The 17,041-nt window shown below is 44.3% G+C and overlaps 1 long non-coding RNA gene across 4 annotated transcripts in view; it reads right to left on the bottom strand.

Annotated features, from left to right (window-relative positions):
• The window catches only part of LOC129144931 (uncharacterized), a 126,996-nt gene that overhangs the window by 75,141 nt on the left and 34,814 nt on the right, over window positions 1-17,041 (bottom strand). For 2 of the 4 annotated variants that reach the window (XR_008549771.1, XR_008549769.1), the window contains exons 1-2: window positions 7,425-7,484; window positions 3,390-3,524 (exon numbers count right to left, since the gene is read on the bottom strand). This is a non-coding gene — a long non-coding RNA (uncharacterized LOC129144931). Of the gene's footprint in view, window positions 1-2,369; window positions 2,482-3,389; window positions 3,525-7,424; window positions 7,485-17,041 lie in introns of those variants that run through there. The other 2 variants (XR_008549770.1, XR_008549772.1) reach the window with 2 other exon arrangements.

The raw sequence follows: 17,041 nt of genomic DNA, 5'->3' as shown, positions 1-17,041 counted from the left end.
GCTTCCTGCACTGGGTGACAGGGGGCTGGGTCCCTGAGCGCCACCAGTCACACAAAGTCCGTGTTCCATCTGGGCTCTGGAGCCATGACGCAGGCCTGGGCTGTCACAGCCTGAGGACGAGAAAGGGTTCTGTGTCCTCTGCAGGGGGAGGAAGAGGAAGCAAACCTTGAGCCTGGGTGGGGGCATAGGGAGTGACACACTGCAGGCACCGAAGGTGCAAGTCCTTCCCTGACAGGCCCGGCTAGGCTTGCAGGACTGGCCGTTCCCTCCCCAGAGACCTGAACGCTGAGGCCAGGACCCTGAACACTGGATCTGGTGAGAGCCTGGGGGGGGTGCCTGGGAAGGGACCAGAGGGAGAGCTCTCTTTCCAGGAGGAGGGGTGGGTGCTGCCAACTTCCCCCCTTCCCCACCTCGTCCCTCTTCTCCACTTCAGCTTCTCTGGGTCCACAGCCAGGCAAGAGACACATTGGGGACTTTCCAGAGCGTATGCTTCCCAAGGCCAAGTCCACTACAGAGGCCACAGGGGCAGGCAGCTGCACCCATGGGAATCCAGACAGCGGGAAAGGAAGCCATTCCTTGCAGTAAACAGTGCAGGCATCTGGGGTGCATCAGGCAAAGGGGCAGGGAAAGGGAGAGACCAGAGCACACTCGCGTACTCGGTCACAGACAAGTGGACACACACCCAGTCACACAGACTCATAAACAGAAAGACACAAATTCGGTGATGCCACTCAGAACCCAACTCAGAGACACATCCGGGAGTCATACCTACACACCCGGGGACACCCCCAGTCAGACTTGCTCCAGCAGACACGGGCACCAACACAGCAGACACAAGACAAGCTCGCAGACACACACACACAGCCCGTCTCGCAGACCCACACACAAATGCAGTGCGGATGTCTCCTTCAAAGCCCCTCTCTTCCCTACCACCTCCTAGGCACCCCCAGGACAGGCCTGGCCCCTCGCCCTCTAAGCTCTGCTGTGGCATTTCTGTGCCGTTGCTTGTCCTTTACTCCCAATCTCTGTCCCAATTGCTTGGCCTTTTGTCCTGGCCTCAAAAGCTTGGCTTGTGCTTTTAAGACAATGACAAGGACAGCAAGGGATTCCACTGCCCTCTTCAGCAGCCCCATCCTTCACCTACACACCCATCCCATAAGTATCCCCAGTTTCTTGCAAGGTCCTACCTCCAGCCTCTTTGATGCAGAAGACACAGACTCTAAGGGAAGAGAAAGCCAGACAGACACACCCTGTCAAAGGAACGCTTGTGGGTGTTACCCAGAAATTCTTCACATGACCCTATGCTCACCACTACCAACCTCCAATTATAGGCTGGGGCCATCACAGCGTGAGGACAAGGATGGCTCCTGTGTCTGCTGCAGGGAGAGGAAAGAAGGGAGCACAACCTTGAATTAAGGTGGTGATATGAAGAAGGAGCACAGTGCAGGCCTGGAAGACACTGATGAACACACCCTGTCAGCAGACTGAGACCAGGGAGCAGACTGACCGTCCACCCGATCTCTGGCCACCCCTGAAACTGACAAGAAAGGGTTCTGTGTCCACTGCAGGGGAGGAAGAGGAAGCAGACCTTGAGCCTTGGTGGGGCATAAGGAGTGAACACACTGCAGGCACAGAAGGTGCATCTACACGCAGCACAGAAATACCAATAACCTCCGCAGGCCTGTGGCAGCTGCATTCCCAGGAACCCAGTAGCTCTTTCAGTAAAAGCTGCAGTCATCAGGGCAGCTTGGCCCCAGTGGGGTCGGGTGGGGGGTCTTCCAATCCTCAGCTGGGAACCCAGGAACACCAGGACACCCAGGCCCTTTGACCCTTGTTAGATGTACGAGCCTACAGGGGCCTGGCCCACCTCAAGCCCTGTTCCGGGACTAGCTCAACCTCTGAGCTGAAATTCCTGCCATAACCCTCTCCAGCTCTGCCTGCCAAGCTGGGAGCATCTGTTGCCCTGGAACCCCCACCAGGCGGGAGCAAATGGGCCTGGGGCTGAAGGGCATGTGGCTACTTCCCAGAGTGGGAATTTCCAGCCCCTTGCAACACCCACACCTAAGACCTTTACTCCACAGGCTGGTCCCAATGCTTGTCCTCAACAAGTTTGGGCCTGCTGCCACTGAGGGTGAGCCGGGTCAACGGGCACACCAGCTTCAGGGTCTCCGCAGAGGTAACAGTGAGATGAGCTAAGCTATGTGTAGCCTGCTTACCTCTCACCCCTCACCCCAGGCACCAGGACCTCCAAGTAACAGCCTCTGCCTTCAGCCACCCCAGAGACTGTCAGACACTGCCTAGGCCCTCTCAGGAGCTCCTCAAGCAACAACCTTCAGCCACTGGACTAGAAATATTGAGAGAACACTCACATCCCACAGCTGTAGTCATCAAGTCTCTGTCCCCTTCCCAATGGCTACATCCTTTTTTGCTGAGGGCCAATAAAGGAGGTTAATTCAGGGTTGCTAGCTCCAGGTGATGCACCTGAGAAATTAACAAAATTAGCTTTAACTTACAGAAAAACAAGTGGAAGTGATTTCAAAAACTGCAGATTCTGGAATTTTACTCTACTTGCCAGTTAAGCTACTATTCTGTTGCTGTTTTATGAATGCTGTGGCCAATATAAAGGTCTCATTACTCACAACACTGCCATAGCAAGAGCTATGAAAGCAAGTGTCATCTTTGTCCAGAGTGGGGGGTGTTACCGTATTTATCAAAGTTGCTGACCACAAATACAATCCTGACAAATGACCCGGAAAACATTCGGGGCCTTGCATTCTTGGCATAACATTAAGTATATTCAGGAATGCTAAAGCACGTAGTGGGTTGACTCTCCCAAGAGACAGATACAAATGGCTAGTGAGAAAAATTAAATGGCTTTCCCTGTGCTAGAAGAAGTCCTAGGAGAGAGACTCAGGTTAAAAAAAAGAAAATCAATTAACAAGGATCTCACAAATGATGCCTAGTGATTACGTCTTAGGTGGTAAGTGGAGTTTTCTCTTTTCCTCACAAAGGAAGGAGAAATAGAAGATATTATCACAGGAATAATGTGAATGTTGAAGAATCTGCGGTAATTTGAGGGGGGAACAGAGGCAGTTGGTGTAACAGTGGGACAAGAAGTAGGTAGGCCCATTTGACTGAATGACATCAAAGAAAGAACAGATGAGCAACTAAACCTTTCTTTGGTACAATTCGTAGACACAGTCTCTCCGGTGGCATGTCTGATTATTCCCACCCACCTGCTGGTGTTCATGCTTCATGCAATCCCAGCCTCTTGAAAGTGAGCAGAACTGTTCTAATAACCTTGTTCTAATAACCAGAACAAGGCAAAAGTGCTATGTCACTCCTGTGCTTATATTACATGATATAAAACTTTATTCTAGCATACTTACTCTAGCGCCGTCTCTGGTTTGGTGAACTGGTCATGTGGCAAAGACCGGGAAGCGACCTCTAGGAATAGTGGGTGACCTTCAGATGCTGGGGGTGGCTTCCAGTTGACAGCCAGTAAAAAGCCAGAACCCTCGGTACTACAACAGCAAAGAAAACCTGAGTGAGCTTGGGAGATTCATCCTGTCAAACTTCCAGATGAGAATGCAGCCCAATCAATACTTTGATTGCAGTTCTTTGAGACCATAAGCAGAGGACCAAGCTGGATTCCTGACCCATATAGACTGAGATAAAGAATTATGTGTTGGACCTCCCTGGTGGCGCAGCAGTTGCGTGCTGGGTTGTGAAGCTGCCAGCAGCCTCTGCGGCGCCGGTTCAATCCCCGGCTGCTTCCCGGCCACCAGAGGTCCGCTGCTCCCCTCAGCAGTGTACTTTGGTCTTTCTGCCTGCTCTGCTCCCCGCTCTGGCTCTGGTGAATTCTCTCACCCTCCCGCACGTCTGACTGTACCCAGTGCTTGTATAATAAATCTTTTTTTTAAAAAAAAAAAAGAATTATGTGTTGTCTTAAACTGCCACATTTGTTGTCGTTTGTTACACAATGGTAGAAAATGAAATGAAGGTAAGAAGTGTTTGTCAGGAAATAAGGCATATGTGGGTAACATGGAAGCTGTGTATACGCAAGACACACTCATTTTCTGTGTAGCAACTGCATAAAGTGCTGTGGGATTGCTTACAAGGGCAAGTGAAACAGAAAAAAGAGGAGGTTCTTGCACAGTATGAGCTAGGGAAGAAAGAGAGAATGAGAAGGTATTTAGAGAACTCCTCCCACATAACTCATTCTGTAAAGATACATAGCAGCTGTGGAGCGTCTACAACTCTACTAGTAGACTGAAATCACTTCATCCTGCATGTTAAGTCGTTTGATTCTTGATATGGGAATGGCAGAGGTGTGTAAAAGACTCAAAACTGTAACTCACAGAGATCTCATAGAACACGGGGAGAAAGGGTCACCTGGGCAGTAATAAAGCAAAATAACCCTCTGAAAAGAGAAAGGGGAAGCAGCGAAAATCAGTGGCTTTCACAGGTGACAAATGAGCTCCATATTGTCTTTGCATTCAAAAAGGAAGATCAAGAGAGTTCTCACTGCTTACACAGAGCAAGTGCCCCTAAAAATCTTCCTTGAATACTGAAAAACGGTAGAGGAAAGCAAAGAATGTATTTGAGATCACAGTGTCTCTAGTTTAAAGTGGGCCAGAGGGGGCTGAGAAGACTCATTTGTCAGAACTCATTTCAAGAAACTTTGTGGTCACAAGTTCACCATATATGCTGTGATTCCTCAAGGGGTGATGGTTCATAGATGTGGTTGTGGGATATTTTTATGGGGACTACACCTGAGGGGAGAAACCAAATACTGTAAAAATATGAACAACAGGGCCTCCCCGGTGGCACAGAGGCTTGAGCGCCGCGCTGTGAAGCTGTCCGCAGCCTCTGCAGCTCAGGTTCGATTCCCAGCCAGCCAGGGAGATTCCCACATGGCGTGGCAGACCCCTCCTGTTGAACCCGCTGCTCCCCTCAGTGGTGTATTTCGGTCAGTCTGCCTGTTCTGCTCCCTGCTCTGTCTCTGGTGAATCCTCTCACCCTCCTGCACCTCTGGTCTGTACCCCAGCGCTTGTATAAAAATATATATATATATGAACAATGTAAAATTTTTAAATTAATTAAAAAAATACACTATGCTTCCTCAGAGTCAGAGCCATGGCTAACTAGGATAATAGGTACCAATACAATAGAAATGGTTGATTTCTCTGTTCATAGGAGAGAGCTACTAAATTTGGGATTTTAGCCAATTTCCATATCACATGACATTTCTTTTGGATATATACCTAGGAGTAGAATTGCTAGATCATATGGAAATTCTTTTTAACTTTTACAGAAACCATGAAACATTTTCTATAGCAACTGTACCATTTTACATTTCCACCAACAAGGTACCAGAGTTCCAATTTCCCCACATCTTCACACGTCATTTTCCATTTTTGTAGAACAACCATCTGTGAGTGTGAACTAATATCTCATTGGGGTTTTGATTTGCATTTCCCTGATGACTAATAATTTAGCATCTTTCCATGTACTTGTTGACCATTTACATATCTTCTTTGAAGAAATGTCTATTCATGTCTTTCCTCATTTGCAAGTTGGGTTGTTTGTTTTTCTGTGATTGAGTTGGAGGAATTCTTCATTTGTACCAGTTCTCAACGCCTTACATACGATTTGCAAATATTTTCTTCCATTTCCTAGGTTGGCTTTTCACTCTTAATAGTGTCCTTTGATGTACAAAAGCTTTAAACTTTTATGAAGTTCAATTTTCCTACTTTTTCTTTTGTTGTCTGTGCTTTTGGTGAATTCTTAAGAAACATTGCCAAATCCAAAGATTTGGCATTTTCCCATGAAGATTTTCCCATTTTCTTCTAAAAGTTTCATAGTTTCAGCTCTTAAACTCAGGTAAGCATTCTTGTCTCTGCTTTTCTTTGATAGTTCTTCACAAAAAATCTGAAAAACAGATTTTATGACTCCAACCTTTGTAACCATTTTCAAACTGCTAATCTGCATTTCAATTTAATTAACATGCAGAGGATAGATTATTTTGTTGCTTGATATGCATATAGGCCTATTACTATGACAGTTTTGAGAAAAGAAGTAAGATTTATTACAAATCAATTGGCAAGAAGGCAGGAGAAAAACTCAAATCTGCCTCCCTGTTTAAGAAAGGGACTGAGGTTGCACAGGTTTTGGGGACTGAGGTTGAGAATAAAGGAGTTAAGTTTTATTGGCTAAAAATGTGAGCTGGGGGCAAAGGAATGTGGATTTAGCTGAAGTTCATTAGCTAATTACAGGGCAGTCCATATACAAAAGCATGAAGAGGCTTTTTCATATAACTGGAGCTTAGAATTTCTGTAGGTGGGCCCCTTGCTTCTGAGCAGCCCCTTGTCCCTGTATCTGTGGTTCCTTCGCTTCAGAGGGCTTGAGATGCAGCTCAAGGTCAATCACTTCTGCACATGCTCAGGTTGTATCGTTTGTAGATAAGCTGCGTCTGTGTAAACAAACTTCAAAAAGAAAATCAGATTTATTTTTCCTTTTGTGCCCTAGGATCTAAGAGCAATTTAGCCATTGAACCTCAGTTTCAGGAGGCTGTTACCAGTTACATGTTTAAACATAGTATAGTGCCTAGCATAGTGATGCTCTGCAATCCTACACATTCATCCTTCATTCAAAGGACTTTCTCTTTCAGGATCTGCCAGCAGCAATTATTGCACCTTATGTGCTTCCTTCTGGATAGTCACGCACAGAGCCCCAAATTTCCAAGTGTCTATGCGTCTGAGGCCTCGCTGTCTTCTGCCCTCCCTGTCTTATCCCTGTGCTCTTACAGAAGAAGGCCCTGCCGCCACTAAAATCCAGCTTGTAATTCACTAGGCTACTAATAAAAAGAAAAATCCTAAGATGTGAGTGTGGTGGAGGTGGGCGGAGTGGGTGGAGGTGGAAGGTGGTGAGGGAGCGGGTATTAAGTGGGATGGGCAAAGGCAGCCTGCCCCTCCACTTCGTTGGAAGGACACACGTAGGGTACACTGAGCCCTAAAGGGGGTCAAGGCCAAAATGTTTTGGATGCAGGGAAGTTACTATGGCAGGATCCTCTCCCCGTAGAGGTTCCTTCCAGGCAGTTCTGGGGCACGCTCAGGCCCTTCTTCAGATAGGGGTCCTCTGTGGGGAGTTCATCCCCGCTGCGCAGGTTCCTCAGGCTCCCGCGCGTTCCCCAGTGCGCTCCCGCTGAGGGACTCCGGAGCCCACAGTCACAGACGGCCTCTCCGCGGACCCGCCACACAGGGTCTCCCCGCGGCAGCAAACGCAGCGTCGCGGGCGTCTCCGCCGACAGGCAGCCCCGGGGGCGGCGCCCACACACCGCCTCAGCGCCCCCGGCGGGGAGTCGCGGCCCGCAGACCCGCCCCCGAGGGCCCCGCCGCCCCCGCCCCGCCCGCCCCGCTTACCGGGACCGTGGGGACGCGGGTCCGGGGCTGGGGGTCTACACCGCGGGCCCCGCCGGCCTGGTGGCGCGGGCGCGGGCCGGGCGCCGGGAGCGGGCGGCGCGGGCGGCGCGGCGGGCTGAGGCGGCGGCGCGCCCCGAGCGCCCTCCCCGCGCGGCCCCGCGCGTGCGCCCGCCGGGACGACCTCGCGGGTGGGGGCGCCCGCCCCGCCCCCTCCCTCCCGGGCGCGGCCTCGCGGCGCTGCCGGCGACCGCGCGGGGGGCCGGGGCGCGCGGCGCGGAGGACGGGGCCCCCGGGGGCGCGGCGCGCCGGGTGCGGACGGGCCGCCGGCCGGGGCGCGGGGCGCGGGGCGCCCCCGACAGGCACCGGCTCTGCGGCGCGGGGACGGCGCCCGCCCGGCCGCCCGCGGCGAGCAAGGTCGGGGCCCCCTGGAGGAGGCGACCCGGGAGGGGGCGCCGCGGGGGCGCGTCCGCTCCGGCTCCCGCCCGCCGGCACCTGCCTGGGGAGGGGGCGCGAGGACTCTCCCCGCGCCGGGCTGGGGCCCCTCGCCCACCCCGCCCTGCCGGCCGCTCGGGCCTCGGGGCCGCAGCCCCAGCGCTGTGCCTCACCTTCGTCGGCACCCCGGGCCTCGCGAGCGCCCAGACGGCCCAACTCTTCTGTCCACTGTTTTCTGACTATTGTTCTTCCATCTGCAACTGCACAGCTGTACCCCGATGTAGCCTACTTGTTGCCGCAGCAGCCTTTTCCCTCATACTCTACAGTTAGCAGTTCTGAGGCCTGTAACGTGCCTTACACCAAGATACTTTGAAGAAAATGAGGGTACCAAAAAGGATATCAGAGGTCAGAAGCCCCTAACCGCTGAATATAAAGCAATAACTGAAGAGATACAAATGTACGCTGAGAATATTTTTATTTAAATCATTTTAAAATATTTTTATATTTTATTGACATTTTTAAGATAACCCATGTTTCCAAATTAGTAGAATAGCTATATCACAAATACAATTCATTTCCCCAATGGGGGTACAAAGAGGAATTCATTTTCTCCTTAACATCATGAAACTTAACATTAGAGAAAATAAGTGCTGCAGTACTATATATTGGCATCATTTATAAACACAAAATGCCAGATGTGAAGCACCGTACATATATTAAATCATTGAAACTCCAACATAGCTACTAAGTGCCATATTTTCATTGCTCACCTTACATAAATGTAGACAGCCAGGCACAGATTTGACAATCTGCCTAAGGTCACATAGCTAATGGGTAGAAGTAGGTATTTGACTCCAGAGTGCATAGTCCTAACCATTAGTTTTACCGTGCTATCTTCAGGACTACCTTGAGAATATGCAGGATTCCAGGTAAATATGATTATGCAAGTAACTTGATTAAATATGTATTATAAAATATATGACCCTGTGAGATACAATGTTTGATTAGTGAAGATTTAGATAATGTGTAGGGAAGTGGTATTTACTTATTTGTGTACTGTCTCATTAGTGCACATGAAGATTCTTAGTGTCTAGATATCACCTCTTCCTGTTCAAGTCTAGTACCATCTTTTGCTGTCTTTATTTTAGACACACCAGTCCTAGTGTTATAGGACAGGGAGAGGGGCAGCCCAAACCCCCGCAAACCTGACTATTCTAAATGGGTTCTGCCATCCGCCGCATCAACACAAAACATAGGAGACTTTAATGAAAAGGAACTTTAATAAAACTAGGAAACAATACAGGTAAGGCAAAGAGTCTAGTTTCTAAATGAAGCACCCAAAGTTACCCGTCCCCTCGTGGGTAAAAGTCCATCCAAATGGGATTGGTCCAGAACAAGGCCCCAAAGCCTGCCACAAGTCTAAAGCATCTTCCAGTGGGGACCCACAGCAAAGGGTCACAAACAACCGGACAAGCCCGGAAGGAAAAGAGCAAAATCAACATCAAGATAAAAGCTGCCATTGTCACCTCCCCATAGGGTCTCACCCACGTCTGTGTCACCCAGTCCACAACCCAAAGACAAGCGCAGTTTCTTCACGTGTCTCTAGGCTCCATGCGCCTCCTCCAGGTCTCCTGGCTCCATCCTGCTTCCTTCCTTCCTCAGTCTCTTCCTGCAGCTTCTTCTCTTCCTGCTCAGCTCCACCCTCCCTTGGGTGGGGCAGGGAACCTCCCCCTTTCCTGGGGACCACCCTGTTGCACTAGCTAATTTCACATCTCTCACATGAGACAAAGGTAATAATGGTATTACTCACAAGGCATAGCTCTTCAAAACCTGTTTGAAGCAATATAGGTCTTCTTGCTGCTGTGATATCCTAATATTTCTTCAATGCTATTTCTGTCATCACTTATGACACCACATTATCCACCTTGCCAACATACTCAACAAACTAGGAATAGGAGGGAGTATCTCCAATCTGAAAAAGGGCATCTATGAAACAACAACGACCCACCACTAATACCACACTTTATGGTAGAAGACTTTTACCCCTAAGATCAGGAACAAGACAAGAATGTTTGCTTTCATCTCTTCTATTCAACATTGATCTAGAGGTTCTAGTCAGGGCTGTTAGGCAGGAAAAAAAAAGAAAGAAAGAAAGAAAGAAAGAAAGAAAGAAAGAGAGAGAGAGAGAGAGAGAGAGAGAGAGAAAGAGAGAAAGAAAGAAAGAAAGAAAGAAAGAAAGAAAGAAAGAAAGAAAGAAAGAAAGAAAGAAAGAAAGACGATATAAAAGTCATCCAGATTTGAAAGAAAGAAGTAAAACTATATTCACAGAAGATATAATTTTGTGTAGAAAATTCAAAGAAATCCACTCAAAAACAATTATAAAAATTAGCAAGGTTGCAGACCAAAAGATAAATATTTAAAAATCAGTATTTTATACACTTTCATTTTATACAAATGTATTTTATGCAAGTATTTTATACAAGTGTATTTTATACACTTGCAATGAACAATTCAAAAAATGAAAAAATTAAATTCCATTCCTAATACCAAAAAGAATTTTAAAACTTTGATACTACTAAGAATGGAATTTAAAATTTACACTCTGCAAACCATTTTAAAATTATTAAAGATCTAGGGCCTCCCTGGTGGTGCACAGGGTTAAGATGCAGCCTATGAAGCAATCCGCAGCCACTGCAGCATGAGTTCGATCCCCAGCCAGGGAACAACCCATATGGCACAGCAGACCTCTCCTGTCTCACCCGCTGCTCCTCTCAGCAGTATATTTCGGTCAGTCTGCCTGTTCTGTTCCCCACTCTGTCTCTGGTGGATGCTCCCACCCCCCCCCAAGCCTCTGACCTGTACCCCAGTTCTTGTATACATAAATAAATACATCTTTAAAAAAAAAAAAAGCTGTGGATTTTTATGTTGATTTTGTACCTGCCACTCTGCAGTATTCATTTATCATTTCCAATAATTTTTTGATGGAGTCACTAAGTTCTTCTACACATAATATCATATTGTCTATGAACAGGGATAGTTTCACTTCTTTTCCTACTTGGATTCCCTTTATTTCCTGTGTTTGTCTGGTGGCTCAGACCTAAATCTCTAGCACCAAGTTAAACCGAAGCAGTGATGATGGGCATCTTGTCTTGTGCTGGATCTTACAGGGAAATCTATAAAAAAGAATGAATTACTGATACAGTTATAATGAACCTTGAAAACATAGTGCTAAGTGAAAGAAGCCAATCACAAAAGATCAGATACTGTATGATTCTCTTCATAGGAAAGTTCAGAATCGGGGAATCTATACAGACAGAAAGTAGGTTAGTGTCTGTTTAGGACTGGGGATAGGGAGAACTTGGGAGTGATAGCTAAAAAAGTATGGAATTTCTTTTGGAGATGGTAGAAATGTTCTAAAATTGTAGTGATAGTTACACATAGCTGTATACATGCCAAAAGTATTGAATTATATACTTCATATGTGTGAATTTGGTATGTATATGATATGTGAATTATTTCTCAATAAAACTTTTTTTTAATGAGCATTTAAGCTTCCCCCATCTTTTCCTTTTGGAATTCAGTGAACTATGGTTTCCTCACTAAGAAGTTACAATTTGACTCAATACCTGTTGGTATATTTAAAGTATTAATCTGGAACATACTACATGTTCTAAAGTATCTGTTGTTTATTCCAATTATCCCTAGGTATTTTGGGCAGCAAGTCTTTATAAAGATATCCACCTGATTTTAAATGGCTTGCTGCTAGGTCATGGGATCTGTATGTCACCTGAGGAAAGGTGTGAGGAAAGCACACACAGAGTGGGGCAAGTAGGTGAGAAAATAAGGATTTCTTGTTCAATCAGGAACCTGTTAGAATTCGATGACAGGAAGTCTGCAGACAGACTGTAAGGGGCAGGAATGACACTGTGTGGGTTTTCTGATCCAGCAGACTGCGTAAAGGAGGAGTCAGAGTCCTCAGTGGCTTTTGCAGGTCTCTTATTTAGATTTACCAGGCATACATATGGCAGGCAGGGGTGCCGGGGTGGAGCCAGGAGGCTGGCAGGCCTCCCGGCCCCCAGCAAATCCTCACTCTATCTGGGCTCTTTCTGGCGTTCTCTCTGCTTCTCTTCTCTTGGCTTCTGCTGGCGTCTCTGTGACGCCGCCCTTATAAACTCAGTCTCTCAGGACGGGTGTACCCACTTCAGGTGCCCGCCATCAGGCATGCATTCAGGACCACAGGGTTCCTAATGGCGGGAGGCAGAAAAGCCTGATACTTTTTACCTTACCCTACACAGACCACTTGAGAAGAATTTCTGAATGAGTAAGTAAAGGTCAAAGTGAAACAGAGGAACCAATACTTTCAGGACAGTAAGTTTTTTTTAAGGCAAGGTTTGCGGTTTGGTAGACAAATCAAAAAGAGGGGCCACCAGGTCAACATTCTTAGCATTTAAGTTACTATCATAAACCCATTGACGTATAATGTTTCTGTTGTGGTGGTTAGATTTGTCTGCCATTTTGTTTTTCATTTTCTGTCTCAAGTCTTTTTTGTTTATTTCCTCCTTATTGCCTTCTTTTGTGCTAAGTGAACATATTCCAGTATATCCTTTAATGATTTTTTAAATAATCATACTTAGTAAGAAAGGTTTTTTTATATACAGCTATTAACTTAAGATAAATTCCTAGAAGTAGAATTATTGAATCAAAAAAATGGTACATTTTTAAGCCTTAGTCAAATTATTTCTGAATGGTAGCTAGAGTCAAATTTCCCTCCAGAAGAACTGTTGCAATTTACTTTCCCACCATTTACTTTCATTGTTGCCTCATCCCAGGTATCAGTTTCTTGGAGAGTTTATTATAATTGTCTCTCATAATGTATGGACATTGAAGTATGACTTGAAACCTGGTAAATTAAGGTTGATTTAATGTTCATAATTAAGGTTCAGTTAGGAAATTGGTCTTAATAATTAACACTTGGTGTTATTTAATGATGATTATCTTGATGAATTTCCATAATAAGTATATTTTTATCTCAAGTTCTAGCATGTCTTAGGCAATCTCAGAACACAAAGACACAAAGACATGTTACTAATCTATTTGATTACAACTTCAACTAACTTAAAGCTTGGAGTTAGAATGCAAAATGCTTTCTTTAAAATAAGTCGTTCTGGGCCTCCCTGGTGGCACAAGGGGTTAAGCACCGCACTATGAAGTAATCCACAGCCTCTGCAGCAGTTCGAACCCCAACCAGCCAGACAGAAATCCACATGGTGAGGTAGACCTTTCCTATCTTGCCCGCTGCTCCCCTCAGCAGTGTATTTCAGTCAGTCAGTCAGTCTGCTTGTTCTGTTCTCCACTCTGTCTCTGGTGGATTCTCTCACCCCCCGCATCTCTGGCCTGTACCCCAGCTCTTGTATGCATAGATAAATAAATCTTTTTTAAAAAATAAAGTAAGTCATTCTGAGTCTAAGTCTCAGATTCAGGCCTATATTCTCAACAACCCAAGCGAGCCAGTTTCCCTCAAGTGGACATAATTAATAGCTTCCTCCTAGTTCTTTGTGGTGACTGGATAGTCCTGTAGCTTGATCATTGTGGTGATTACGCAAATATACACATGTAGAGAAGTGATTTATATACACACATGACTGTCAGTGTCCTGGTTTTGAAATTTTACTATAATTATGTAAAATATAACCATTGGGAGAAATTGGGGACGGGCATATGGAACCTCTGTACTATCTTTGCAATTTCCCATGAGTTTATAATTATTTCACAGTAAGAAATTTAAACAGAATCTTTCTCTAAGAGTACCAGAGGAACCTTAAAAAAATTTTTTTTGAGGGGCCTCCCTTGCGGCGCAGGGGTTTGAGATGCAACCTATGAAGCTATCTGCAGCCACTGCAGGGAGCTACCCACATGGTGCAGAAGACCTCTCCTGACTCGCCCGCTGCTCCCCTCAGCAGTGTATTTCAGTCAGTCTGCCTGTTCTGTTCCCCACTCTGTCTCTGGTGAATCCTCTCACCCCCCACACTCTGGCCTGTACCCCAGTTCTTGTATGAATAAATAAATCTTTAAAAAAAATTTTTTTGGTATAGATAATTCATTCACATGGTTCTTGTTCTCTCTCCTTGCCCCACCTGCCCATTGCCAACACCCCATTTCTGTTGCTTCCCTTCCCTTCTCTTCTTCTATACCCTTCTACTATATTTTATATCAATATAAGCAAATATGAGTATACTTTTTTCCAGCTTTTCCACACAAAGTGTATGTGTTAGTCTGGGTCCTCTGAAAAGCTGTTGCCAAGACAGAATTAAATTTGAAAATAATTCCTAGAGTTATGATCATTGGATGAAAGAGAAAATAATATTAACAATTTATAATGAATATTTCTAAAATTGTTCTCCATGGGGATTGCACCATTTTGCACTCCCATCAGCAAAGTCTGAGATTGTCATCTTTGACCATACCGCCCAAACTTGCCTCATCTCATTTAATCAAGGGAGCCATAGTCCTGGTTAATATTTGGATGGGAGATTATCCATGGGAGATTATCCTCACCTGGCCAAGAATATGCTGTCAAACTTGGATTTTTGTCAGTTAGCTGTGGTGTGATTTAAATTTGCATTTATGGTATCGTGATTTTAAGTTATTGGTATTTCTTTTTCTATGGGCTATTTATATCCTGTGCTAATATTTCTTCTGAGTTACAAGGTGTTCTATTTATATACGGGAGATTAGCCTCAAAAGATTTACCTTTGGCTTTGTTTATGGTATGTTATGCCATTCAGAAGATATTCTATCTAATAATTTAGATATCTATCTAAATTATTCCTTTATGTATTGTTTCAATAATTTCTTAATTAGAAAAATTTCCTATCTCCAAGGTTCTAAAAGAGACATTCCATGTATTCTTCTACTTCTTTTATGTATGAACTTTTTATGTATGATTTTTTTTAATTAAATATACTACTGAGTTGGAGTTTATCCAAGTGTATGGTACAAAGTGTGAATTTACCTGCCATTTTTGAAAAGGCTATCTAATTGCCCTAAAACCATTTATTTAAAAGATAAATTTTTTTTTTCCTACTGACTTGAGATTCTACCTCTATCATATACTAATTGTATTTGTTCTATTTCTGGACATTTTCATCAGTTCCATTTGTCTCATCAGCCTATTTATGCATGCACAAGTGTCATATTGTTCTAATAATTGAGACTATCTAGTCTTTGTTATTATGATAGCACCAATCTCAGTGCTAGCCTAACTTTTCTCTTTTTTGTTTTACTGCCTAAAATAAAATAAGAAAATAATTTTTCTTATTTTCCACCATAAATTGAGAAATAGCTGCTCTAATTACTCTCCCCCCGCAAAGAAATCTATTGGTATTTTAATTAGGATCACATTAATATAAATTAACTTAGCAATAATTTTTCAGTATTCCTATTTCTAATTATACAGTAAATCTATTTGTTCAATACTGCATTTATGGACTTGAAAATGTTGTAACATTTTTCTCAGCTATTTCTAGATTTTTATTCCTTTGTGCTGCTATTGGAAAGGGAATTTTCTTCCCCAATATATCTTTTGATTGTCATTTGTATACAGAAAGGCTTTTGATTTCAGCACATTAATTTTTGTACTCTACTACCTTATTGAATTATGTTTTTTTCTTCTCCATTTCTGTCTCCATTTCACCCCTTCCCCTTGTTGTTTTAACTTTTTAGTTGATTACCTTGGGTTTTTCAGGCATGCAATCATATCACCTTCCAAAAGTGTCAATTTTACTCTAAACTTACCAATTTTTTATGCTTTTATTTTCTAATTGTGTTACCAACTACCGTCTACCAAGTGAAAGCAACTGAGGAGCCAGGTAAGCAAGTAGTCAGAGAGGCAGAGAACCCTTTGGTGAGCATGCTCCTTAGCTTTGTGCTTGTCTTATTTTTTTCCATTATAACCATCAGTTGTGGTAAACATGGTGCTACACTTAAACAAAACACCATTTAGCCCTACAAGCACCCTAGGAATTTTGTAGTATTACCATCTCCATTTTACAGATAAAAGAACCAAAATACAGATAAGGGAAAAAAAACCTACCCAAGCTCATTTAATAAATAGTAAAGCAGCTTCGAATCCAAATCTGTCTAATTACGAAGAAACTACTCTTAACTGCCATGCTGTCTCACTGCTGTGGATATATAAGGGGATCTTCGCTGCAACTTCTCAGAATAGGAAGGACTCTGACCTGGCTGAAGACCCCCATCTCTGTGCTGTGGTCTGTGGTTTTGGCAAGATCCAAACTTTTTCCTTAACTGGGTTACACGGGCTCCCTGGGGTGTCCCTGAATGGAACCAGTTGCCCATAACCTCTGAAATGGAATACTCGTGTGTGTATAGATTTATCATTGAACTTGTATTTTTGTAAGTGATTGATGGGATATGGAGCGTGCAGGAGCAAAGGAGATGCACGCTCATGTATGCCTGTCATTCTTTGCTACCCCGTGCAGACAGAGCACTTACAATGTCCCCACAAACACAAATTCTGGTGGATGCATGATGTTCAGACGTTGTTTAAGGATCAAAGTGAGCATAGGGTAAGCATATGAAAACCACTAACTTCCAAAGAGTGTAGTTAACTAGATGTGCACATTAAGAAGTAAAATTAAAATAATGGAGTTGATTTTGGGCAGTGGTTCCACTGCTCTGGTAAAAATGAAGTACATATGCTTCAAAGTATAACTTGTGTAAGGTTGCTGATTATGCATAAAAGTTAAATGCTTGGATATTTGCATTTAAACTTGGTATTGCAATACAAAGATGAACTGCAAAATTCAGGCTGATTATTTAAAGTTTTAATTTTCCTTTACTTAGAATAACATTAGGCATGTACAAATAAAAAAAAAAAAGAATAAGTCAACAGAGAGAATAGTAAAAATGAAAAAGTTTTGTATTTTAGTAACTTTAAAGGCAGTTTTCCCCTCTTTTTGAACATAGAGCCCACATATTCATACAAATTATATATCCAGACACTTTATTTTTTTATTTTTAATTTTTTTAAAGATTTATTTATTCATGCATACAAGAACCGGGGTACAGGCCAGATGTGCATGCGGGAGGGTGAGAGGATTCACCAGAGAGAGAGTGGGGAGCAGAACAGGCAGACTGACTGAAATACACTGCTGAGGGGAGCA

This window comes from Talpa occidentalis, unplaced genomic scaffold (genome assembly GCF_014898055.3).
Source record: "Talpa occidentalis isolate TD23 unplaced genomic scaffold, MPIMG_talOcc4v2.1 talOcc4.7, whole genome shotgun sequence".
Classification (NCBI taxonomy): domain Eukaryota; kingdom Metazoa; phylum Chordata; class Mammalia; order Eulipotyphla; family Talpidae; genus Talpa; species Talpa occidentalis.
The sequence above is the reverse complement of the archived record's forward strand: the minus strand, read 5'-3'. Positions and strand labels throughout refer to the sequence as shown.